The sequence below is a fragment of the Podarcis melisellensis genome, assembly GCF_964234715.1.
Source record: "Podarcis melisellensis genome assembly, chromosome: 3".
In the NCBI taxonomy this organism is placed as follows: domain Eukaryota; kingdom Metazoa; phylum Chordata; class Lepidosauria; order Squamata; family Lacertidae; genus Podarcis; species Podarcis melisellensis.
The window spans coordinates 109163375-109188969 of record NC_138530.1 but is presented as its reverse complement, the minus strand read 5'-3'; the positions used below and the strand labels follow the sequence as shown (position 1 = coordinate 109188969).

Sequence of the window (25595 nt, the reverse complement as noted above, 5' to 3'; positions counted from 1 at the left end):
GGTTCGATCCCTGTATGGACAAGCTGCATATTCCTGCACTGCAGGGGGTTGGACTAGATGATCCTCAGGGTCCCTCCCAACTCTACAGTTCTATGATTCTATGATCTGGGCAGCCCAGGACCTCCATACACACTGCTTATGGACCATGGAAGGTTACTTTGTTGCTGCTAATGCAGTGGTTTGCCTTCACTCCTGGAGGTGCACTCCATTTTCTCTCGAGTCAGACGGATACCAACAACAGAGAATATGCTGAAGTTCATGGCACGCAGCAGGCAACTCACCTTGTGCCACACACTCCTGCAAAGGTGGGAGACTTTGGGGAAGTCCTGAAAAGCATACAGGACTGCTTTAGCGCCTGCATGTATGGGGATCTTTTGGTCCTGCACAAATGGCTAAGTTAATCCAGCTCAGCCAAGAAAGAAGTGAATCATTAGGAACAATAAATCAGGAATATGCAACATATGACTAATGTACTTATATAAATATACACAGTTCAAACAACCACAAGATGATAGCTGGTGAAACACAGCAAAATATACGGATGAGGGTTCAGAATCTAAAAAAAACAAGTAAACCACACACACACCCTGAGCAATGACCAACACCACACTCCTATGCATGCCTGCTTAGAAGTGTCACCGTATTAAATTTGGTTTACTCCAGTGTGTGTGTGTGTGTGTGTGTGTGTGTGTGTGTGAATGCAGCCCAACAGATGACCCCTTTCATGCTATCCTCATCAAGAACCAGCCTGGATGCAAAGTTTCAGCAGTCTGCATATGCCATAACATGTAACAGTTAAGTCAAGCAGCTTCCCATTGCTGTTGAACTGAACCACTTCTCATGTATGTGCTGAAAAGACACGCTGATTGTGCCAAGAAACATATAACATAACAGAGTCTTGTGGCTCTTTAAAGGCTCATGACAGTATTTCCCAAGAACTGCACTTCCCAAGTGAAGTATTTACATTCTTAGGACTAATCCCTATATTTGACATTGTTGGGGCTTGCACTTTGGCACACGGAATACGGAACTGTTTACTTGTGGGGATACGGCAAGTATCAGCCCCGCAACCTAGCAATAAAAACAAGCTAACTATTTTAGGGGGAGGCCAGAAGATCACAGTCTCCAGGACTGCTAACCCATACAGATTTCCCACTATAAAAAAGCAAGGCATGCTACCAACTGAGTTAAAATGATATAAAGCGGACTAACAACACTACCCTAGGAATCGAAAACAAAAACACATCTAAAAATCAGCATTAAAGCAAACTCAGACTAAAATTATTTCAACCCCAACCCCCTCACGGACACCAAAGGGGCACTGTCACAGGCTTCTGAAATGTTAAATGGCTAGGTTGTGGGACACACACCTGAAAGCCCCAGGGGAACAGCCAAGACAGGTGGGTGCTGTTTCTTGTAGGTACCGATAGCTTACCCAGCCCCTCAGCTGCCTGTCATTCCCCCCCCCCACCTTTAATCCAGATCTACCCTTTCCATGGAAAATCCAGTAAGGTAGAAAAAACCGCCACCTTGCTAGCAATGACTCAGTTGTGTCATCTCTATGTGTGATACTAAGGCCCATCTGGAAGAACTGCAGCAGCTTTGAATGGTTTTCAAAAGGTGTTTTATAAATTTTAAAGCCCAAGATCTATAACAAAGAGCTTCCTTCAGTGGCACTGCTTCATGCAGCTTCATAAAGCCAGTTGTAAGAAACCCATCTAAATCTGTGAAAGGGATTTTATATATGTTATGTTACACCAACTAGCATAGTGGGGGTAAAAAAGGTAAAAAGGGAAAGGACCCCTGACAGTTAAGTCCAGTTGCAGACGACTCTGGGGTTGCGGCGCTCATCTCGCTTTACAGGCCAAGGGAGCCGGTGTTTGTCCACAGACAGTTTTTCCGGGTCATGTGGCCAGCATGACTAAGCTGCTTCTGGCACAACAGAACACTGAAACCAGAGCAGCACACGGAAACGCCATTTACCTTCCCACCAGAGTGGTACCTATTTATCTACTTGCAATGGAATGCTTTTGAACTGCTAGGTTGGCAGGAGCTGGGACCGAGCAACGGGAGCTCACCCGTTGTGGGGATTCAAACCGCCAACTTTATGATCGGCAAGCCCAAGGGGCTCAGTGGTTTAGACCACAGCACCACCTGCGCCCCATAGTGGGGGAGCTTTGGCTTAAGAAACGTCAGGATCCTAACACTGCCATGGGCATGTAATGTGCTGGAGGGAGGGTTAGGGTGAAACACCCAGCTCAGAAGCCTGTGAAAGCTATTATGTAAAAGTGAGTAGTGAGGACACACTCCGAGACTGCAAAAAAAAGGAGAAAAAAGGGGGGAGGAGACAGAGACATGGAATTCCTCTCAATTTAATGATCACATTAATAGATCATTAATAGTTTCCCAGCCGCCTCCAAACAAGCCCTTAGCACATCGCAGTAAATTCCTGTGTTTCTATTTATTTAATGTCCCTCTGCATTCACCTAATCTAGCTTTTCTTTTTCAACTTGTCTTTTATGGATAAATGTATGGATTATATCAGAGGATAGGACATACCTTTGAGTTTTCAAGTAGGCATTTAGGACACTGATATTTCTGCAGGCATTTAAAAATATTTACTGGCTGCTTAATAAACAAAAAACAACTTTTATGCAATTTACATGAAATATTTAGAAAAAAATATTTTAGAATTTTTTGTTCTATTTCTTTTTCTGCTCTGTGTTCTTTTAATATTTAGCTCTTTGTTGCCTTTTTAAATTATGATGCTCATTTGTTGCTGTTGTTCTAAGATATTCCAGGTCTGCTTTGTAGAGAAAGGCAGAATATACATTTTATTATAACAAAACTGAAAATCTCTTGCAACAAATCAAGCTATCAGAGGGTCCTGTGGCATCTTAAATACTATCTAATGCATTATTGCATAGGTTTTTGTAGATGCGAGTTCAACCTGTCAGATGCACAAAGTGAAATCAGTAGGGAAGGCAGGTATACAAAGGAGAAAACTGTAAGGTGTGAGTTGAATGGCAATGAGATGCAAAAATTACAGTGAGTGATAATCAGAAATTTAAAATGAGCTAAACAGGCATATCTCAAATCTTTTACAATAGCAGAATGGGATGGAAGTGAGAGCTGGACCATAAAGAAGGATGAACACCAAAGAATTGATGCTTTTGAATTATGGTGCTGGAGGAGACTCTCGAGAGTCCCATGGACTGCAAGAAGATCAAACCTATCCATTCTGAAGGAAATCAGCCCTGAGTACTCACTGGAAGGACAGATCCTGAAGCTGAGGCTCCAAGACTTTGGTCACCTCATGAGAAGAAGAGAAGACTCCCTGGAAATGACCCTGATGCTGGGAAAGATGGAGGGCACAAGGAGAAGGGGACGACAGAGGACGAGATGGTTGGATAGTGTTCTCAAAGATACAAACATGAGTTTGACCAAACTGCAGGAGGCAATGGAAGATGGGAGTGCCTGGCATGTTCTGGTCCATGGGGTCACGAAGAGTCAGACATGACTAAATGACTAAACAACAACAAGCAGAATGGGAGCCATTGCTGAGATTATTGTTAACACCTGCAGTGGGGAACCTAAACAGTCAATGATAATAGATATCCTGGCATTAGTCAACTAATTAATGCTTGTAGTATGTTTTTAAAAAATCCTTTGTCTCGATTTGACCTACAAGTGATGACAAGGAACATCTTGATGAACTGTTTCATTTTGTATTCATCCTTTGAAGTTTCTTTGTTCCAGAATGGCCACCTTAAGGTCAACTACAGAGTGCCCTCGGGAGGCTGAAATGTTCTTCCACTGGTTTGTTTTCAACAATTTCACTGTCACTATAAAACAAATTGTTATTTTGCTTTTCGGGTAGGATGACAAATTTAGATTGGCCGGGTGGGAATGCTCCAAGTTCTAACGTCAGTCACTAAAACTTGTGAGAGGTAACTGGTACAGTGTTCACATCACCCAGTTTCCTAACCATGATCATTGCTCTGCTACCCATATTTCGTTACCCAAATATTGTCTGAAACTGTCAGCCCACCCACCTAAATATGTCAGCCTTTTTTAAAAGGTACATTTGCACACACCAATCATTCACCATGGTCACTAGCTATTTCCCTAAATTGGGAGAGGCGTCTGATGAGGCTGTTGCTTCAGACATCCAGAAACTTCACTGTGTTAACAGAAGATCTTTTTTCAGGTTTTGAACCACATCTCTATTTTCTTTTCTTTTCCTTTCATGCAGTACATCAAAGCGATTTCTATGGCTAAGTGATGATTCCTATTTAAAACACAAAGTAGCCAAATGCACAAGTTCAAGATGATCATTTACATAAAGGAGCATTGCGCAAGGATAAGAAGGAACAAGCTAAGAGAGAATCTTCAGAATGATTATTTATAAAAGGGAACATTGTGCAAGATTAACAAAGAACAAGTGCTTTCAGTTAAGCGTGTTCTCCTTCATGGAGAACACGTGTTGCGGTGGGGTCTGCTGAGCCACCCCTCTGTTACCAGGCAGGGTCTCTAAAGATGGCCTGGGGCAGTGATTGGTTCACTGGGTTGCTGGGGTAAAAGTTATGTTGCAATTTTGGTGGGAGGGGTAAAATGTTTAAATACTCTGCACGCAGCCTGGAGCTTTCTCTTTGCTGTGTGCAACGGATCACCCGCCCACCCGCCCTTGAGTAAGGGGTTGTTGCATTGACCTTGCTATGCCTGTCATGGGGTCGTCTGCCGTTGGGGCAGGGGCTTGGTAGGAATTTTGTCCATTTGGCTGATTGGCTGGGCCATTTGGCTTTTGCCTACTGCGTAGCAAATCGTCACAACTTGTAAGGTTGCGGTTAGGCATTGGTTTTAAATTGGTGGAGGAGGGGTTAGGATAGGCTGGGCTTGCACCTCCATGGTTGCTGCAGAAAGGGAATTCCGTTAAAGGAATCCTGGGGCTTGCCATCTTTTCGTCCAATCCCTGGAATGGGACTAGGGCCGGCAAGCCTTCGGGGAGCAGGCGGATGAGAATTGAGGGTCTGTGACTCAGCTCCATTTCTCCCTGACTTGCTTTCCCCCGCACTGTCTTTCGGTGGTGCCCGGAAGTCAGTTCTGTCCCCAGGCGGGGGGACAGATAGTCTTAACTAATGCCTAAACAACCACTCACGGTTTTGTATTTAAATAAAGTTGTGGCCAAAATTATGCCAAAAACCTTAAACAAAAAATAAGTGTGCATTGTGAGTTATTTGGGGGGTGGCTTGGGGACCTCGACACGCAATCAGGTTTGGGGCAAGTGAGGTCTGTACAAAATGGCTGCACTTCACTTGAATCAAAATGGAACAAGCCTATTCGTGCTTAAAATCATAAGGGCTGGAAATATATATATATATATATATATATATATATATATATGAGCTAAGGAACATTCATAAGGGATAAAAATAAAACAGTGTATGAACGTCCAACTGGGGGATGGATAGAACCAGACACACTGCAGGAGACATGATAGCAATTAAAAGAGACCTATTTGTTGGACGCGGGTGGCACTGTGGTCTAATCCAATGAGCCTAGGGCTTGCCGATCAGAAGGTCAGCGGTTCAAATCCCCGCAATGGGGTGAGCTCCCATTGCTTGGTCCCTGCTCCTGCCAACCTAGCAGTTCGAAAGCACGTCAAAGTGCAAGTATATAAATAGGTACCACTCCGGCGGGAAGGTAAACGGCATTTCCGTGCGCTGCTCTGGTTCGCCAGAAGTGGCTTAGTCACGCTGGCCACATGACCTAGAAGCTGTATGCAGGCTCCATCGGCCAGTAAAGCGAGATGAGCGCCGCAACCCCAGAGTCGTCCACCACTGGACTTAACGGTCAGGGGTCCCTTTACCTGTTTGTTGGAGACTTTTAAGGAGAGACACTGTTATAAGTGTTCATAAGCCTCTGAACCAAGATGGACAAGCTGGTGGGCTTGGTTTTAAAGTTTAGACTTATAGAGTTCTTTGAGAGTGTCAACAAGCATGTAGAAAAAGGTGACTCCACCTTGAGACTTTCAAAAAGCTTTCAGTTAAATCCCTCACTAGAGACTCCTAAGTAAGCTTCATCGTCATGGAATAAGAGAATCAGAAACTGCTTAAAGAACAAGAAGGAGGCAGTAGGAACAAATGGACATTTCCTACAGTGGAATGTAGCAAGATATGTGGTATTAAGACCAGTGCTTTTTTGGTAATTTGTTAATAAATGGCCTGGAGTGGCCAGTGAGGTGGCTGAGTTTGCTGATGACCCCAAATTGTTGTAGGTGGTGAAAACAAAAAGGGGTTATGAGGCTCTCTCCAAACTGGGTGAATGGGAATTAAAATGGCAAATGCAATTCAGTGTAAGCAAGTGTAAAGTGATGCACATTGGCACAAAAAACCACCCTAACTTAACAATATACAATATATGGGTCTGAACTGGCTGTGATGGATGAGGAAAGAGATTTTGGAGTCACAACAAGCAGCACACTTGAAAAGTGGACTCAGTGTATGTCAGCTTGAAAATACAAAATCCATGTTAAGGATCAATAAGGAGAGGACTGAAAATAAAACCCGCAATCGCATAATACTGTTACACAAATTTTGGTGTGGCTGCACTTTGAATGTTGTGTTCTGTTCTGGTTGCTGCACCTCAAAAAGGGGTTTGAAAGGATTCAGAAAAGAGCAACAAAAATGTTCAAGGGGATGGAGCAAAACCTCTCTATGATGTTGATGGTTTAATTTGTATACAGCTTAATATATTTTTTAAAAATATCTAAGCGGTGTACAGAAAACTGAAGCGACAACAAAAATATTAAACAGTTACGTATAAAAATTGCATCAATACAAAGTTACTAATATTGATTTATACATATCGATTCATTTTCCTTCTGATGCTTCCTCCCTCTCAGCCTCTGGATTATGAGGAAAGGCCTTAAGTTTGTATTTACTCTTGCAGTCTTGCCTGTTTACTGTTTTATTGCTAATTGGTTCACTGTATTATTTTATTGTGCTTTATCGGCATTGTGCTCCACCTTTGGATTATTTTATTACAAAGAGGAGACAGCAAATTCTATAGATAAAATCAGATGAAGAAACATGTGAGGCTCTTTAGTTTAGAAAAAGGGTGAGTTGAATGGGACCTAAGAAAAGCGTATACAGTAAAACTCAATTTGGTGTGGAGAAAGTGTATATGCAGATGTTTTCTTTCCTCACACATATTTCTAGATACTTTGGTCATCTAAGAAGCTGAATGTCTGAGGCCAGGAAGCAGTTCTTCACACAACACATAAACTATGGAATTCATACCCACAAAATGTTGCAATGGCCGCCAGCTTAGAAGGCTCCTGTTATGCCTATCGGTGTGGTTGCTCGAGAGCGATCAGGCAAGATGCCTCACTGGTCTTTTCAAAAGCTTTATTATTGGTGCTAAAACCTTTACAATGCAGAACGCCTCTATTCCATGTCTTGCTCACTCACTAGCAGAATCTGAGAGTGGGCGGTCCTTAAACTTTCCCCAGCAGAGTAGTTTCTTGATCCCCAGCCTATACCTCCCCTCTCTGCATGAAAGCCTACTGCACAAGGAAGGCTTGGGTACGGCGGCAAGGATACTTATTGCTAAGAGCTGGAAAACCCAAGATTTACCCACACTGGAAGAATGGCAGATGCAGCTGATGGACTATATGCAACTAGCTGAGATGACTGGCAGAATCCGTGACCTGGGAGAGGAGAGGGTTGAAGAAGACTGGAAGAAATTTAAGATTTATTTACAAAAGTACTGTAATTTGGTTGAATCCTAACAAGGAAGCCAGAGCAGAAACAACTGTCTACCATTAAATCATAATTTTTTACTTGAGTTTAACCTAAATTACTGCACTTAAGATCATAAACAAGATGATAATTTGCTTGGAAAAATTCGTTTTTAATGATGAAAGTGGAAGCGGGAGACGTGAGGGAGTCCACAATAGAATGAAAGGATGTTATGAAACCTATTCTGTTTGTTAAATATGTATCTGTAAAAAATCTTAATAAAATTTTTTATAAAAAAAAAGGAAGGCTTGGGTAAAGGGGGACCTCCCTCCCCCCCCCCCCGCTTTGCTCAGGCAAGGTATCCTGGCACCGCCTTGCATCCTCCAAGCTCTTCCCCACTAGAGGCGTGGCTTCCTTCCTCTGCTGAGGAAGTGCTGCTTCCAACAATTTTTGGAGGCTCTCTGTAATCCATGTGCCTTTCCCCCTCTCGATGGTAGTTCCCTGACGGCTCCAAAAGTGGATTAGACTAATTCATGAAAGAGAAGACTATCCATGGCTACTGACCATGATGCCTAAATTCTGACAACTGGACTACATGGGGCTTTGGTGTGATCCAGCAAGACATTTCTTATGTAGTTAGTGTGTCCAAATTTGGGACAAGAACAGTGGGCAGGAGGGGAAGACACAAGATCTACCCACCCAGGAAGAATGGCAGATGAAGGTGATGGACTACATGGAACTGGCGGAAATGACTGGCAGAATCCGAGACCAGGGAGAAGAGTCGGTGGAAGAAGATTGGAAGAAATTTAAAGTTTATTTACAGAAACATTGTAAAATTAAGGAATGTTAGAAGGATGTTGGAATGAAGTTATGTGGTTTTAGCAGAAATGTTATAAAGGATTAAGTAAAAATAGATTGTTAATTGGTGAAAGGAGAGAATGTAAAGTTACATTATATTAAGATAAATTATAGGACAAAAACAAAGATGGAAAGGATTTGCTGAAATAGCTAACTGAACTAGAATACAAAAAAAGGGAGGTGTGGGGACGTCAAGGAAACAAGCAAATGAAAGATAAGTTAGGGGAAGGTTCGATTTGTTCTTTATTTGTTTTTATTTTTCTGTTTTTTCTTTCTTTTTTGTGATGTGTTGTCTTGTATAATGAATGATTTTAGAGTGTTGTTTGTGCTGTACTTTTGTACTGTTTTATTGTTGTTGGCCGCCCTGAGCCCGGCTTCGGCTGGGGAGGGCAGGATATAAATAATTTTTTTTATTATTATTGTTTTAGCTTAATTTGATGTTTTCTCTTTTCTCTTTTTGTAACCTTTAAAACTTCAATAAATATTACCTTAAAAAAAAAAAAGAACAGTGCGCAGGAGGTTGACCTGTCTCCTTTTGCAACAGGCTGTACTTATAGAAACTACCGTAGCCTCATATTTTGGAGATTTCTTGGTTTAATGTTTTGGCAAGTGCTCTCCAAATCCAGATGCACATTACTGTTGCTGTTGATTAAATTTGTATACTTCTCTTCATCCAGAGATCACAGGGCAGTTCACAACGTAAAAATACAAAATGAAAACACAAAATATAATTACAGGTAGGTAGCTGCGTTGGTCTGCTGTAGTCGAAACAAAATTTAAAAAAAATTCCTTCCAGTAGCACCTTGGAGACCAGCTAAGTTTGATATTGGTATGAGCTTTCATGTGCATGCACACTTCTTCAGATACGAAATGCACAAGAAAGCTCATACCAATAACAAACTTAGCTGGTCTCTAAGGTGCTACAGGAAGGTTTTTTGGTTGTTTTTTTTGTTACAAAATAGAATGCAATTCAAAAACAACAGAACTCCGAATTATAAACACCCAGGTTCAAAAGCAGTTTAAAACATTTTAAGCAATTAGGGCAATAATAGCAGCAACAAAACCTACTATACAATATCCCAACCCAAAAGTCTGTTCAGCTGTCTCAGCTTTTGTAGCTGGAATCAGTCAGGGCCCTGCTTTCCCAGGCTAGCTGGAAGAAGAAGAAGAGTTTGGATTTGATATCCCACCTTTCACTCCCCTTCAGGAGTCTCAAAGCGGCTAACATTCTCCTTTCCCTTCCTCCCCCACAACAAACACTCTGTGAGGTAAGTGGGGCTGAGAGACTTCAAAGAAGTGTGACTGGCCCAAGGTCACCCAGCAGCTGCATGTGGAGGAGCGGAGACGCGAACCCGGTTCCCCAGATTACGAGTCTACCGCTCTTAACCACAACACCACACTGGCTCCTGCAAGGCAGGGAGCAGGTCCCCACAAGACTCATAGCTCAACAGATACTACATGGAGACTTGCAGGACACTTTGGATGATGCGAAGCTAGAAGAAATCTTCAACCAAACTGAATTACTCCAGTAATAAATTTCACAGGGCTGTATTTGCAGTCAGATTATAAATTCTGTGCCACTGCAGACAGATATATTTACTTTCATATATTGTATTAAATAACTCTCTTGAATACCAGAGAGCTGGTTTGGAATGGCATGATTGCAAGGACTTACTGAAGGGACAGAACTTACCCAACATCCACTGGGCAGGAATGTCGCCGAATGTCAAATATGTGCAAAATCAGCTTATGAAAATTGACAACTCTGAAGCTGGCTTGGGGAAGACCTACCGTATTTTTCGCTCTATAAGAAGCACCAGACCACAAGACGCACCTAGTTTTTGGAGGAGGAAAACAAGAAGAAAAAAAATTCTGAATCTCAGAAGCCAGAACAGCAAGAGGGATCGCTGCGCAGTGAAAGCAGCAATCCCTCTTGCTGTTCTGGCTTCTGGGATAGCTGCGCAGCTTGCATTCACTCCATAAGATGCACACACATTTCCCCTTACTTTTTAGGAGGGAAAAAGTGAGTCTTATAGAGCAAAAAATACGGTATTTCTTCTCTCCCCACCCCACTCATGGGGTAGACCAGAGAACTGGTGCCGAACTTGGGGAACCAATATCCCGCGGCCAGATCGACTCAGAAAGGTAGAAGCAACCTTAGCACAAAACTAACCCATGAAGTCTCGCTCGAAAGAGGCCTAATTTAGTTCTCCGGTACACGCTTGATGAATGGAGAATTTCCTCTCGAGACTAAATTACAGACCTCGTCAGGGTTGCTCTTTCATGATCTGTTATTTAAGACGTAATTTTCCAACAGGGCTGGAACACGCAGCCATGAGCTAGGATGGTATTTGTCTTTAGCAGCTGCCACACAAGCCCCATCTCTTCCCACACTCTTCTCTCTCCCTCCCCTTGAGAGCCAGCCATTGCCTCAGCACACAAAAAAACCCACTAGGCATAACAATGCATTGGCGAGAACCTCACCAGAGAGAGAGACCTTAATTAAACCACAAGGATGGCATTTGTGCACCTTCCCTTGCACCCAATTCGCACAAAGTGGTACCGTGTCTTGTTCGAACTTGCTGAGACGCAAGAGGCGAGGAGGCTCTTCCCCCTTCAGACACAGATGATTACAACCTTGTGTCAAACTTTTCCCCCTTTGGCTTTAATGCAAGGCCTGTGATCCTCCTTTGGTTTTTTGAAGTGTCAGAGACTGTATAAACACAGCACGTTAATGTTTAGTTGACCTAACGGCTACTGGGAGCAGAGGGATTACATTGAGAACGCCCATATCTCATTAAGCACCACTGTCACCTGCCTTTTTGAGGTCATTATTGGCTAGGCCCTTAAAAATGAAAGCAGGAGATCATTTTAGCCGCTCATTAATGGCTCTGGGTGGGGGGAAGGGGAAGCGTGTGTGAAAATAGGCTACCATTGCGACTTAATAAAGAAAGGCTTGCATGTTTTTTAGCCTGTACCAACTGCAGTTTAATCACTAAGTGCTAGAAGGAAGGGGTGGTGGTTGAAGTCAAATAGACCCTTCTTATGCATTTCCCGCTCTAGCTAGCAAAAGAATTGCTTTGGGTTCTGCAAACGGGACCCATGTTTTTGTCACAGCATTTTGAGGGTTTGTTGGGTCTTTATTGATGCCAAGTCTGCTTCTCCTCCACTATGTCCACTGCTACCATCACACAAGCTGGCCTCCTCCAGGTTGGCATTCATGTTAGACATCGCCCAACCCTCTCTACCAGCATCGAAGACAGGATGAGTCAGGTAGGAACAGAAAAACTCCTGTAAGAAAGGGATTAAAAAGAAGAATTCTCAAACATGGTATCCCAAATGGTTGTAGCTCAGGGGCAGAACACATGAAGAACATCTTGTTTGCTATCAGTGGCATCTCAAGGTTAGGACTGTGAAAGACCTCTGCCCGAAACTATAGAGAGCGTAGAAAATGCAGCGCTCGGTGGACCAATGGTCTGATTTCTTATAAGGCAGCTTCCAAAAGCAGTAGTCAGTTTTTGCAGCTAGCAGAAGCCAGCACAATGATGCCCACCAAAGCCCACTAATGCAATATGGCTTTCCTGTTTCTCCCACTACAACGTCCCCAAATATGCTCTAGAGGGATGGGGAAATGCCCAGATAGCCATGGAAACTCTCAGCCTTACTTTTAGAAACTCTCTCTCTCTCTGTGTGTGTGTGTGTGTGTGTGTGTGTGTGTGTGTGTGAGAGAGAGAGAGAGAGAGAGAGAGAGAGAGAGAGCGCACTCCTGTTTCTCTGTCCCAGCTTCGGTCAACCTAGCAGTTCGAAAGCACACCAGTGCAAGTAGATAAATAGGTACCACTGCAGCGGGAAGGCAAACGGTGTTTCCGTGCGCTCTGGTTCCCATCACTGTGTTCTGTTGTGCCAGAAGTGGTTTAGTCATGCTGGCCACATGACCCAGAAAGCTGTCTATGGCCAAATGCCGGCTCCCTTGGCCTGAAGCGAGATGAGCACCACAACCCCATAGTCGCCTTCTACTGGACCTAACCGTCCAGGGATCATTTACCTTCACCGTTACCTTACCAATACATGCACAACTTAAATAACTATCTTACTAGTGTGGTGTAGTGGTTAAGAGTGGTCGTCTCGTAATCTGTGGAACCGGGTTCGATTCCACACTCCTCCACATGCAGCTGCTGGGTGACCTTGGGCCAGTCACACTTCTTTGAAGTCTCTCAGCCCCACTCACCTCACAGAGTGTTTGTTGTGGGGGAGGAAGGGAAAGGAGAATGTTAGCCACTTTGAGACTCCTTCGGGTAGTGATAAAGCAGGATATCAAATCCAAAGTCTTCTTCCTCTTCTTCTTACTAAATCCACCAATCAATTTACATTATTGAAAGAAAACACAAGTTGTGGATGACACTGGAAGGTAAAATTGTCTATAGAAAAAGCTATGTACCTCTGAGAGAAGGCAGTTCTGGTCATGGTCAAAAGAGAGTTCATTTGTACTTTTCTTTCCAGAACAGAGAGCAAAAGCCGTCTCACTGCTTCCAGAGTCGAGTGTGTGCCGGTGGCAAAGTTAGTCGGTGCTCTGTGACATTAACCAAGTTAATAAACATATACCACAATGTGTATTTTCTTATTATTTAGTGGCTTTCTATTCTGCTCTTCCACAGAGGCCCAGGGTGGCACACAAGAGACGCAAAACATAATCATGGTGAAAACATAGTTACAATAGAAACTAGAACCTATGTCAAAACTCAAAAACACGAAGCAACATGGACAGCAAAATACTTCAGACTCTAATACTTCAGACTTAAGCCCATCAGCTCGACTGTCTAGGAGTTAGCACATCAAACCCTGAGATAATAATATCCCTCCGGGTAGAAAATACCATATTTTTTGCTCTATAAGACTCACTTTTTCCCTCCTAAAAAGTAAGGGGAAATGTGTGTGCGTCTTATGGAGCGAATGCAGGCTGCACAGCTATCCCAGAAGCCAGAACAGCAAGAGGGATTGCTGCTTTCACTGCGCAGCGATCCCTCTTGCTGTTCTGGCTTCTGAGATTCAGAATTTTTTTTCTTCTTGTTTTCCTCCTCCAAAAACTAGGTGCGTCTTGTGGTCTGGTGCGTCTTATAGAGCGAAAAATACGGTAAGTTGAACAGACAGAAGGTGGGCTTGGTTTATTTTTTACACTAAGCAGAACTGCACTATCCAAAACCTGGGTGTGTCAGATGACTGTGTCATTGTGCTAAGAAGAGATCACCCCAGCAGCCCCATATTCCCCGTGAGAGACCTTCTCCCTTTCATAATAGGAGTTGAATGGCAGAGACGCAACTGAGGTGGACAAGGTGGAGGAGAGTTTACGGAGCAGGCTGTTTTCAAATACAACCCCTTTAGAAAACCATTCCTCCCCCATTTCCTCCCAATTATTGTTCAAAGGGAGGCGCTGAAAGTTGCTTATTTGCCGACTCCAGTGAAAACGGACGCTGAATGTGGCAGGATAGAAAAACTGTCTGAAGGGGTCCATTTTAAAATACTAAACACATACTTTTTTAAAAAAAGTACAAGTGTATCAGAAGGAAGAAGAGCGGGGGGGGGGCGAATCCTCTTTTCCCAAATAAAGATGCTGCCGACTATTTTAATATGGAACAGTCAACCTGTATATACATGAAAAGGACACGTTTCAAGATCAACAAAGGTTTCCTCCTGCTAGACGTGTGTCATCGATTCCAAAGACTTGCAAGCTTAAAACCCAGGCCCTTATTTTGACCATTTCGCGCAGTTCCTCTACGCAAGCTAGGCCATGTGCTCACTGGGCGAACATTATACGGTTTACTTAACTGTAGGTGTAAAGCTGGGGTAGATGGTGCGTAAGTGACGATGACCAAATAGTCTGAAATAATTTTCAGACATAATGCTGGTGCTGAGGCTGACATAGACTGTAGAGGTGCTGACAGGAAAGTATATGGCCCTGTAATAGCTTGAGAGGAGGGTGAATGAATTCCCTGGGGGAGCTATTCCCAGTCCCTCAGCATGTAGGAGCAGATCATTGTGTAGTTATATGCCCAGTGGCACTTAGAAGGGCCCAGTTCTGATAAGCATCTATGGCATTTTTGCAAATGCTATCATATAATCTTCCCCCAATATATATATTTTTTTTGTCCTGGGAGGTTTGAAGTATCCTGAAATACTGGGGTGAGGTAGCGGAGAGATGGCTAGCTATGAATGACCGTTCCTTACAGCAGCCTAAATGCCGTAATCAGATGCACTATGACCATGGGGGTTTATGAGGGAGTTATCATGGAGTTAGATGTGCAAGAATGTTTGATTTAGGAATAGATTCTAGAGCAACAGTGTTGTAACGTATTTGGCTTCAGGCAAACTCTTCATGTTGACGAGAAAAATCCATGGGCATCTCTTTTACTGAAATTCCGTATCACTACCTCCCACATGAGAAACACATGCTAATGCAGGTCTAATATCATGCAATTCACGAGATGTGGCTTTGAGGATTACAAACATTCTGATGTATTCCCGCCATAAATGAAAATGTCATTGGATGCATTTAAAACTGACTACGACCATCACTTAGCAGTGGGATCCAGCCCAAACTGGAAATGATTAAATTCTGTGGGAGCATACAAAAAACCTAAAAACTGAATAAATCTTGCAAGTTTCACCCATTCCTCAAAAAAAAAAAAAGAAGGAAGGAAGGAAGGAAGGAAGGAAGGAAGGAAGAAAGAAAGAAAGAAAGAAAGAAAGAAAGAAAGAAAGAAAGAAAGAAAGAAAGAAAGAAAGAAAGAAAGAAAGAAAGGGAAAGGAAAGGAAAGGGAGGGGAAGGTGGGAGGTTTTTTTTTCCCAGGATCTGGCCCTTTAAAATAATGTCCCTGTGTTGTGTACCTAACACATTTCTCAAATATGAAACTAGCACTGATATCGACAAATATTCTCCTGGTTGCTTCTTTTACTCCACTGGCTAATAAGAACTCTAGTGCCCAGGGCTTGTTTTCTGCCAGAACCTCTGTCTCCAACAAATATAACCCAGCATTGGTTTTCAGATGGATTGGTTTATTTGGTTAGAGCAATCAGACATCCTCCGTTTTCTCTGCACTCCAACTTTGACTTCTAATTAGTCATAGCTATCCTTTCTTGCCAGCTATGTTGGTCTGAAGAACCACCAGAGCTGACTAATGGGACCAAATTGTCACACTGGTGTTGAGCATGCAGTAAAATTCCGAAATTAACTTCTCTACTGAAATCAAGCAGGTATCCCATATTTGCTGTAATCCAAGTAGGAACCTCCACAAGTCTTGCTCTGAAGATGCCTGAGTTTTACTCGCACCTCCAGCAACTGCATCAGGATATGTCCCAAGGAGACGTCTTAGCCAATTTAGGTGACAGATTATTTTATGAAACCATATTTGAAGAATTAACATGTCTAAGTCCAATCGGACAATGGCGGAACTGTGTAAAATATGGGAATGGAATTTAGGTTATAAGCTTGAGGAAAATACCTTGAACACCATTTGGTCAAAACTGCCAACGAAACCCATCTCAACAAGACCAAAGGAAATTATGCTTAAGCTGGCATATCACTGGTATATAACCCCTGTAAAGGTGGATCATAGAAACAGCACTCTTAGCATGTTATGGGGGCACAATCAGGCTAGCACAATGTTCCGAATGTGGTGACTGTGTTCAGTGGTGCAAGTTTTCTGGCTTTCAACAAAGCGCAACAATTGTTACTGAAACTGCGCATCTAGATCCAGGTTTAGTTCTTCTTTCACTTTTTCCTGAGAGAGGTTTGTGACATTTTATCTTTTATCTACTGGCAGCATCTGAGTTAGAAACCCCCCATCACTGGAAATATCCAGCACATTTTACAATATGAGACTATTGGTCCATTGTCCTAGTGGAAAAATTGACACAAGGGCAAAAGCAAGACAGACAAACTTGTGGACATATCAGAACCATTTCTGCATTTGTAGCATGACAGAGAGACACAGTAAAACCTCCAACTATTCAGAAAAAAATTCTGGCCAGACCCATTACCCAGTCATTTCATTTTTTGTATCAACGTCAATGGAAACGGAAATGCTGTTTGTGTGGGAACTCCCATAGCTCTCGTCTTTCAATGAGTCAAGAGCAGTGCACTATATTGTTGTGTTGTTTATTTGTATTATATTATTGGATATAATAGTTAAAGCTATGGTTAAAGCTATGGTTTTCCCAGTAGTGATGTATGGAAGTGAGAGCTGGACCATAAAGAAGGATGATCGCCAAAGAATTGATGCTTTTGAATTATGGTGCTGGAGGAGACTTTTGAGAGTCCCATGGACTGCAAGAAGATCAAACCTCTCCATTCTTAAGGAAATCAGGGGCGCCGACTTATAAAAAATATTGGGGGGGCCCATAAAAAGGTAAAGGTAAAGGTACCCCTGCCCGTACGGGCCAGTCTTGCCAGACTCTGGGGTTGTGCGCCCATCTCACTCAAGAGGCCAGGGGCCAGCGCTGTCCGAAGACACTTCCGGGTCATGTGGCCAGCGTGACATCGCTGCTCTGGCGAGCCAGAGCTGCACACGGAAACGCCGTTTACCTTCCCGCTAGAAAGCGGTCCCTATTTATCTACTTGCACCCGAGGGTGCTTTCGAACTGCTAGGTTGGCAGGCGCTGGGACCGAGCAGCGGGAGCGCACCCCGCCGCGGGGATTCGAACTGCCGACCTTTCGATCGGCAAGCCCTAGGCGCTGAGGCTTTAACCCACAGCGCCACCCGCGTCCCGCTGGGGGGGCCCATACCGACTTATAAAAAATATTGGGGGGGCCCAAGACCTCCAAACCGCTGCTGCTGGGGGAACGAAATGGGCGAGCCCCGGGCTGCCCCAACCTTAAGTGAACCTGTGACGGCCCGCCCTTTGCGGCAGCCGATTGGCTGCCACCGTGGGCGGTGAATATTAATGAGCTAGGGGGAATCCCCGCTTCTCGCGGGGCTGACGCCAGCCCCGCGAGATTGTTGATGGGTCGAGAGCCCGCAACCCCACCCCCTCTCTAGATTTTCTTAAATTATTGGGGGGCAGAGCCCCCCAAACGAATTTTTGAGGGGGCTCGGGCCCCCTCAGGCCCCATGGAGTCGGCGCCTATGAAGGAAATCAGCCCTGAGTGCTCACTGGAAGGACAGATCCTGAAGCTGAGGCTCCAATACTTTGGCCACCTCACGAGAAGAGAAGACTCCCTGGAAAAGACCCTGATGTTGGGAAAGATGGAGGGCACAAGGAGAAGGGGACGACAGAGGACGAGATGGCTGGATAGTGTTCTCGAAGCTACCAGCATGAGTTTGACTAAACTGCGGGAGGCAGTGGAAGACAGGAGTGCCTGGCGTGCTCTGGTCCATGGGGTCACGAAGAGTCGGACACAACTAAACGACTAAACAACAACAACAATTGGATATAATAACATTGTATTGTGTATCTGGAAACACATTTCACATTTTGAAAACAGGGACTAAATCCAACGGCTTGCATAAGCTTGCAGAGGATTACATCGGGCATAACATTTCACGATCGCAACGGTGCCGTGCAAAAGGAGCTACAATCACCCGAAAGCTCCTTGGGCATGTTTTCAGCCTCTTCTAACAAAATGAAAAGCACAGCACCTTAGCATTCTTTAAATCCCACATTGCAGCATTTTGTGAGCAGCAATACTGAAACAAAAACGACGACGAAGAACCTAAAATCCTGATGACGGGCCCAGTTTATTCATGGAACAGATTGCTGCTGCTGGGCCTGCCTCCAACACTGCAACAATCCTCATGCCAGTAGTTGCTTCGCTGTCAACTAATATACTTCGAAATTTAGCTCCCTTAGGTTTAAGCATTCAGCTCCACTACTAAGTGAACAAGCAGCAACTCCCGCAGATTTCAGATTTCCTAACGGAACTGCGCTGCAGCACAGCGGGCATAATAGCAGACAAGTGGATTCTTCTGAAACAGCTCCACCTTCTGGCCCCTCCTTGCCAAATAATACTGTCCTGGACGGATGCAGGCTGATACTGTTGCCTCAGCCCTTGGCATGGGACTGGTGGGATGAGGTTTGTTTTTAGCACATGTTCCTCTGCTTTTAAAGGTTACTTAATCTGAGTCACATTTAATTGTCTTAAGGTAAACAGATGAATCATCGCGGGAGGAGGGGGGGTTAACATCCAAAAGGTCAGGGGTTCAGGGTAGGGTTCTTTGTTGTTGTTTCTTCTTCAGAATGAAACGAAGGGAAACTGAACTGGTTGGAAAATTAAATTATTTTAGTTGGGAGTCGAGCAGACAGTGACTCAGATTTTTGCTTTCCTGCGCCTTTAACTTACGACTCTTTAACAAACAGGTATTGGGCCCACACCTGCCTGCCATGGAAAGAGCAGCGAAAGGTCAGCACACCCATCGAACAGAAGTGCTCTTGTTCCGATGGAGGAGCTCACTGGTTGACTACAGTCAAGGTTTTGATAGCCACTGCAGCTGCTTCCGGAAGTTCATACTAGGCTCACGTGCCGGCCTTTTGCCGTTTACCTTGAAGAGAGATTTTGATCAGCCCATGCAAGAACCCTGCTTTCCCAAAAAATTAAAAAGGAGAAAAAATCAAGGGAAAGCACAGAAAGTGTGCTGTAATCACTGGGAATCCTGGAGGTTATTGGCTCTGATTTTTGTTCATGTTTTCATGTATTTATTTGCTTCTTAAAGAGCCCATTAACAGTTAGGGTTTCTGAGCACTGATAATGCTGATCCAAGTTACCCCCCACAAGTCAGGAGTGCAGTTAGGGGCAGGCCAAAAAAAAATCTCCCCAAAGTTTTTCTACTGCAAACATAACTCCCCTCTGGGGGAGCGGGAACACACCAACCTGGTAAAGGTAGCCCATCTAGGAGAAGGAACACTCTGGTCCTGAACTTCCACTGCCTTGTGGAATATCTTTGGGAGGAGAAAAGGCTATGGATTAACCCCTGCACAAATCTAGGCTGGAGTGGAGTCCCTAAGACAGCTGGGTGGTGCCTGGTATGCCTCATTCTGGCAACTCCTGAAGCCAAGCTGGTGCCAAACACACTGCTTTCCTTTCCTTTGGCCCACACCAGCGAGGTCTTGTCATGTGGGCAACCCAGGACCTCCATATACACTGGCCAGGCCTGCACCCCAGGGTTTGGTGCAGCTAACGCAGCAGTTTGACTTCACTCCTGGAGGCGCACTTCACTGTTTCTTGGGAGAGACAGATGCCAACATAACACCTCTATTGCTAAAAGAGACTGAGGTAAAGGGACCCCTGACCATTAGGTCCAGTTGTGACCGACTCTGGGGTTGCGGCACTTATCTCGCTTTATTGGCTGAGGGAGCCAGCGTACAGGTTCCGGGTCATGTGGCCAGCATGACTAAGCCCCTTCTGGCAAACCAGAGCAGTGCACGGAAATGCCGTTTACCATCCCACTGGAGCGGTACCTATTTATCTACTTGCACTTTGACATGCTTTCGAACTGCTAGGTTGGCAGGAGCAGGGACCGAGCAACGGGAGCTCACCCCGTCGTGGGGATTCGAACCGCCGACCTTCTGATCGGCAAGTCCTAGGCTCTGTGGTTTAACCCACAGCGCCACCCGTGTCCCAAAAGAGACTGAAGTTCAATGCTAATTCAAAATGATGGGGATTTGACAAAATGATCAGATGTTGGGTTCTTACTTGGGCTGCCATTTGGTAGTCAAAGCAAGTGTCTGGAAGTGTCCTTTCAGCAGATTTTTACCTTGGTTTTTTATTTTTAATCACAGTACGGTTTTTAGAATAAGCTCGGAGCTCACCCTGGTGATTTTACTTCCACAGTATAAGCCATTACATGTACACTGTTTATGAATATTTATTTATACTTGGTGAATACTGATAAACATACACGGGGCAGCGGGGGGGGGGAATATCATCCAAATACGGACTGAGCAACACTCCGCTCAAGCAGAACCCAAAAATAAAACTCTAAAGACACAATCCTCAAATATCTGTAGAACTAAACAGCCAAAGAGGAGACCTGAGCAAACATTGGAATTTCCAGTTATTTAAATGCTCCAGTTTACAAGAGCTATAGCAAGCCAGGAGTTCAAAGATGGCCAGGACCCTGATAGATGTACACCATACATTGAAACTCTCTCCCCCCCCCCCAAGAATCACGAGACTGCAAAATTCAGGCCCAGCAGAACAAACAATGGTTTGTCATGATGTCTGATTCTGAGCTCGTACACTGCCGTTTCCTCTGCCTTTGGAAATTCAATTCAGAAGTCATTATTAACAAATTAAACAAACAAACAAACAAACTGAGCTATGTGTTTTCCCCCCTTTTGTTAAAAGAGGCTTACCACAATGGTTGCTTTTTTAATTGTAAGAAATTAAAAATTATAACAAATCAGGTATTCATTTATTAAACCATTCACTTTTCTCCACCATGCTTTTCTTATTACTTAAAGGGAAACCAAACCAAACCGCTTCTTCTTCGCCAGCCTTTGGACCAGACTTTCATGACCCATTTTCAATTTCCCTTATGCTACTCGCGTGAAGTGCTGATTTCAGAGTAGATAAAAGCGCTTGCAGAATCTGCACATCCTTGTTCAACGTAAAATCCCTTGCCACCACGGGTGCCTATGAATTTTATGCTATTATTAAGAAACACAATCCTGCATCATGCAGCAGATTCACACATGCTGGGAGTAAAGCTCTCCCAGTGCTTTGGTTACCCAGGTGTCCAGTACTGGTGTGAACAAGACATCAGTGTGTTTGATATGGAAGAATGCTAAAGTGCTGCTAAGCGCAATACAGAACTCCCAGCAATTTCAGAACTCTCCATTTATATCAGTTTCCAGTTGCTTGCTCCTTCCCCACAATCTTGCAAAAACAGCAGACACTCTCACAGGACGAAGAAGGGGGGGCACAGAGAAAAAAAGACTAATACATTCTCCTGTCACGGACTAGGAAAACAACTCTCAAGTCAGTGGACCTAAAACATTTTGGAAACTCAGAAGGCTGCATAGCAACACAGGGTCTGTTTGTGTTTACATTTTCGTTACCAGAGTTGCCTTGTGCTTTTTTCATTCCTGGCTTGCCTTTATTTATACTTGTTATTTGCAACTTTGGAGCTCTTCTGTATGTTGCCTTAGTCCTGCCTCTGTTAGTGGCTTGCGAAGGCTCTTCCAGACCAAAGACCTGGCACTGGGAAGATCAAACAAACACAGCTGCTTCTGTGTCACTCCTGCTGTTATCTGGCCGGCTGCTCCAGAAACGGTCTGAGGCACAGAGCAGAACCCAGTGCAGGTGGAGGAGACAAATAGCTTTGAGGCCAAAGGCAGTGCATGAAAATAGTTATGAATTAAATACCCATTGGCAGCGGCAGCGGCTGGTGAACCCAAGGGCACACGAGGCAACCCTTCCTCCCCCAGCCCCCCCCCCACTTAAACATTTTCTGTCACTCCAAGAACTTCCGCAACGCAGCACTGAGCAGGGATTGTGAGCCTTGTCAGCAAATACAGATTTATTTCCAAGGGGTAAGTTGGACCTAATGGAGCAGACAGACACATGCGTAAAGCTCACATGTCTGCCCTGTTCACATAAAAAGTGTCTGTGTGTGTGTGTGTGTGTGTGTGTGTGTGTGAGAGAGAGAGAGAGAGAGAGAGAGAGAGAGAGAGAGAGAGAGATTTACCCTTTACGTAACAAGAAACATGCATGGGAAGTGAGTAAAACCAGCGTTCTCTAGAAAAAGGGGTGCTGGAACTCACCACAAACACCTCTCTTGTTCTCTTAGAATGGCAGTGGCACCACGAGTGAGTTTTTAAAAAGAAGTTTTATCATAGCCCTGAGTAAAACCCACTCCTTTTCCACTTCACCAGACCCTCCAGTGTCCCTATTTTCCAGGGACAGTCTCGGATTTACAGAAGCCATCTAAGTATCTGATCTGATCCTGGAATGTCCCACTTTTCCTTAGGACATCCATATTTTCATCAGAGACATATTGGAGAGGATGGAGTTATGTGACCCCTGAGCCAAGGAGATAAGTAACTATACAACCAGTAAGCAGCCCTGTATAGGGACGTTTTTAATGTTTAATGTTTTATTATTGTTTTCTATATATTGGTGCTGCAGGAGACTCTTGAGAGCCCCATGGACTGCAAGAAGATCAATCCTATCCATTCTTAAGGAAATCAGGCCTGAGTGCTCACTGGAAGGACAGATCCTGAAGCTGAGGCTCCAATACTTTGGCCACCTCATAAGATGAGAAGACTCCCTGGAAAAGACCCTGGTGTTGGGAAAGATGGAGGGCACAAGGAGAAGGGGATGACAGAGAACGAGATGGTTGGACAGTGTTGTTGAAGCTACCAGCATGAGTTTGATCAAACTGTGGGAGGCAGTGGAAGACAGGAGTGCCGGGTGTGCTCTGGTCCATGGGGTCACAAAGAGTCAGACACGACTAAATGACTAAACAACAACAATAACATATATGAGAAGCCACCCAGGGTGGCTAGAGCCACCCAGTCAAATGGGAAGGGCACAAAGAATAATTTTTTTATTATGGAATAGGACATCCCTTTTTTCATCAGAGAAATGTTGGAGGGTATGCCTTACTCCACAGTGTTATGTTGTTGATATAAGCGTAGAGGAGATCAGGGGGTAGAAAGCACTGTTGTAATTAGAGTGGCCAACTATGTAGTCCTCTCTTTGAAGCGCTGCCTTGTCTAAGTCCAGTTTAGGGGTAAAGAACCAAAGGAGGGCTGTTTTTCTAATTGAGGACTTGAAGATGCCCAATCTACAGCTAGCACCCAGATAATGGACAGGTACGCAGGTCACACACACCCCCTCCCATTCTGGTGAGCTGTTAATGTAGTTCAATTTAATAATAGCATCTTGTTTTCTAAATTCAAGGATGCATCTCTGTGGGATGGGCTTTGCATCTCTATTGCAGGAAGAAACGTTAATCTGGCACTACAGTGCCCAAACAAGCGCCATACAAAGGAAGGAAGTAATGATCAAGTCAGGACAAACACAAATTCTTTTCTACTTAGGGTCTGCCTGACTGGGATGGGGGAGGACGCACGGAAAAGAGAGGTACAGATTTAGAAAAAGGCAGGAACCTGGAACTGTGCTTATGCACAGTTCACATTCTTCCTCACAAGAGCAGGGGCAGGGCAGGATGAGGCCATTTGCAAACCAGAGACTCTTGCATCTCTCAGAGCAGGTAGAGAAATTATCACCCCATTTGGGGGTCTTAAGAACCCATTACAGGAACACAGTTTCTCTCCTAAAAACCATATACATTTGTGCCCTTTTGATTCCTTTCCCCTGTTCCCTTTGCAGAGAGTTTTCCATACTTTGACCTCGACTTCGAAAGCACTCCAAAGGATTTCTGTAAGACTGATGTACAGCAGTCCCCCCCCCCCATCTCTATATAGACTTTCCACTGGTGTGCAAACAGATCAAGGTGGAAAAAGGGAACTTAAAGGTAAGCAAGCAAGGTGGTAAATTGAAAGAAATCCTTTATGTAAAAAGGTGAACAGCTCTTCTTCTTTTTTTCCTTTCCAGAAAAAAAAAACTTGTTTCAAAGCCAGTATGCTTGGTCTAGAGGAAATGAATAGTTCACAGTTCATATGTAGCTATCTATCCACTTGGGCAAACATCGACACGTCAATAAATGAAATTCAGGCACTGGATTTATTAATAGCATGCATTTCCAAGCCTCCAATGACTTTATATTTAAATTACTAATGATGACGAACATACTACTTTGTGGCTTTAGTCAATATAAATAGAGTTGGAAACCAGGACCATTTGAATGCAGGTATCTTAGCAGCCTAAGCAAAGCAAGGTTTTTGACTTTTCAAATGGCTAGTGCTTACACTGCCATACAGACCACAGCAACCACAAAGCCGACACACCACACTGGTAAGTGTAGGAAATAGAGTAATTAAACATAACAACACGTATTGACAGAATGGCTCGCTTCAGATAGAATGGTTGGAAAACCATGGTTTGCTGCTACAGTGATGAGCTACAGTAAACCTTAAGCTTATCAGTTTTCCCTACTCGTCTCCTATGTAACATCTGCAAGGAGAAGCGTTCCATTTTCAGCTAAAGACAATTCCCCATTGTGTCAAAATTTGTGTGATTTGTTTAAACATTGGCTAATAAGGACACATTATGCTCAAACTGTGATTTCAGATCCGGGCTTGTTGTCAAAGCATAGTTTAAAAGAAACCACAGTTCCTTAAATTGCAATGTCACAGGAAACCGTAGCAGCTAACATTCTAGGCCTTCTTCCATGATCACGACTTTCCTTTTGGTGCCCAGCCTCCTTTGAGGCACTGGTTGCAAACGGGTGTCTTGCAATAGCTGTAGTATTCTCACAGTTTGCATCCCCTCCTTTGCCTTCTGCTTCTCTCTCTGCTCACGCGTCACTGTCTATTTCAATGAGAAATGTATCAGGGGACACTGTGCTCACTCATTCCTGTTGCCTACCTCAGTAAGAACATGAAAAGAGCCCTGCTAAACCAGGCCAAAGACCCATCTAGTCCCGGAAGCCTGCAAGTTGGACATGAGTGCAACGAAACTCTTTAATCTCGTGTTCCCCAAGAACTGGTATTCAAAGACATACTGCCTCCGACAGTTGACAGAGAACTTCAGAATGGACAGCCTCATCCTCCACAAATCCGTTTAATCCTCATTTAAAGCTATCTAAACCCATCATTAAGGGACGCGGGTGGCGCTGTGGGTTAAACCACAGAGCCTAGGACTTGCCGATCAGAAGGTTGGCAGTTTGAATCCCCGCAACGGGGTGAGCTCCCATTGCTCGGTCCCTGCTCCTGCCAACCTAGCAGTTCAAAAGCATGTCAAAGTGCAAGTAGATAAATAGGTACCCCTCCGGAGGGAAGGTAAACTATATTTCTGTGCGCTGCTCTGGTTGGCCAGAAGCAGCTTAGTCATGCTGGCCACATGACCCAGAAACTGTACGCCGGCTCCCTCGGCCA

The 25595-nt window shown here is 44.2% G+C and overlaps 1 protein-coding gene across 8 annotated transcripts in view; it reads right to left on the bottom strand.

The window, feature by feature from the left end:
• The window catches only part of LOC309367264 (uncharacterized protein), a 279394-nt gene that overhangs the window by 99796 nt on the left and 154003 nt on the right, over nt 1-25595 (bottom strand). For 2 of the 8 annotated variants that reach the window (XR_014166963.1, XR_014166965.1), the window contains 2 exons: nt 19462-19529; nt 18668-19132 (listed from right to left, as the gene is read on the bottom strand). The exons of 3 other annotated variants lie outside the window; for them this stretch is intronic. The gene's annotated coding sequence lies outside the window, so the exon portion shown is untranslated. Of the gene's footprint in view, nt 1-2743; nt 2804-18667; nt 19133-19461; nt 19530-21667; nt 21793-25595 lie in introns of those variants that run through there. 3 more of the 8 variants (XR_014166962.1, XR_014166964.1, XR_014166966.1) reach the window with 3 other exon arrangements.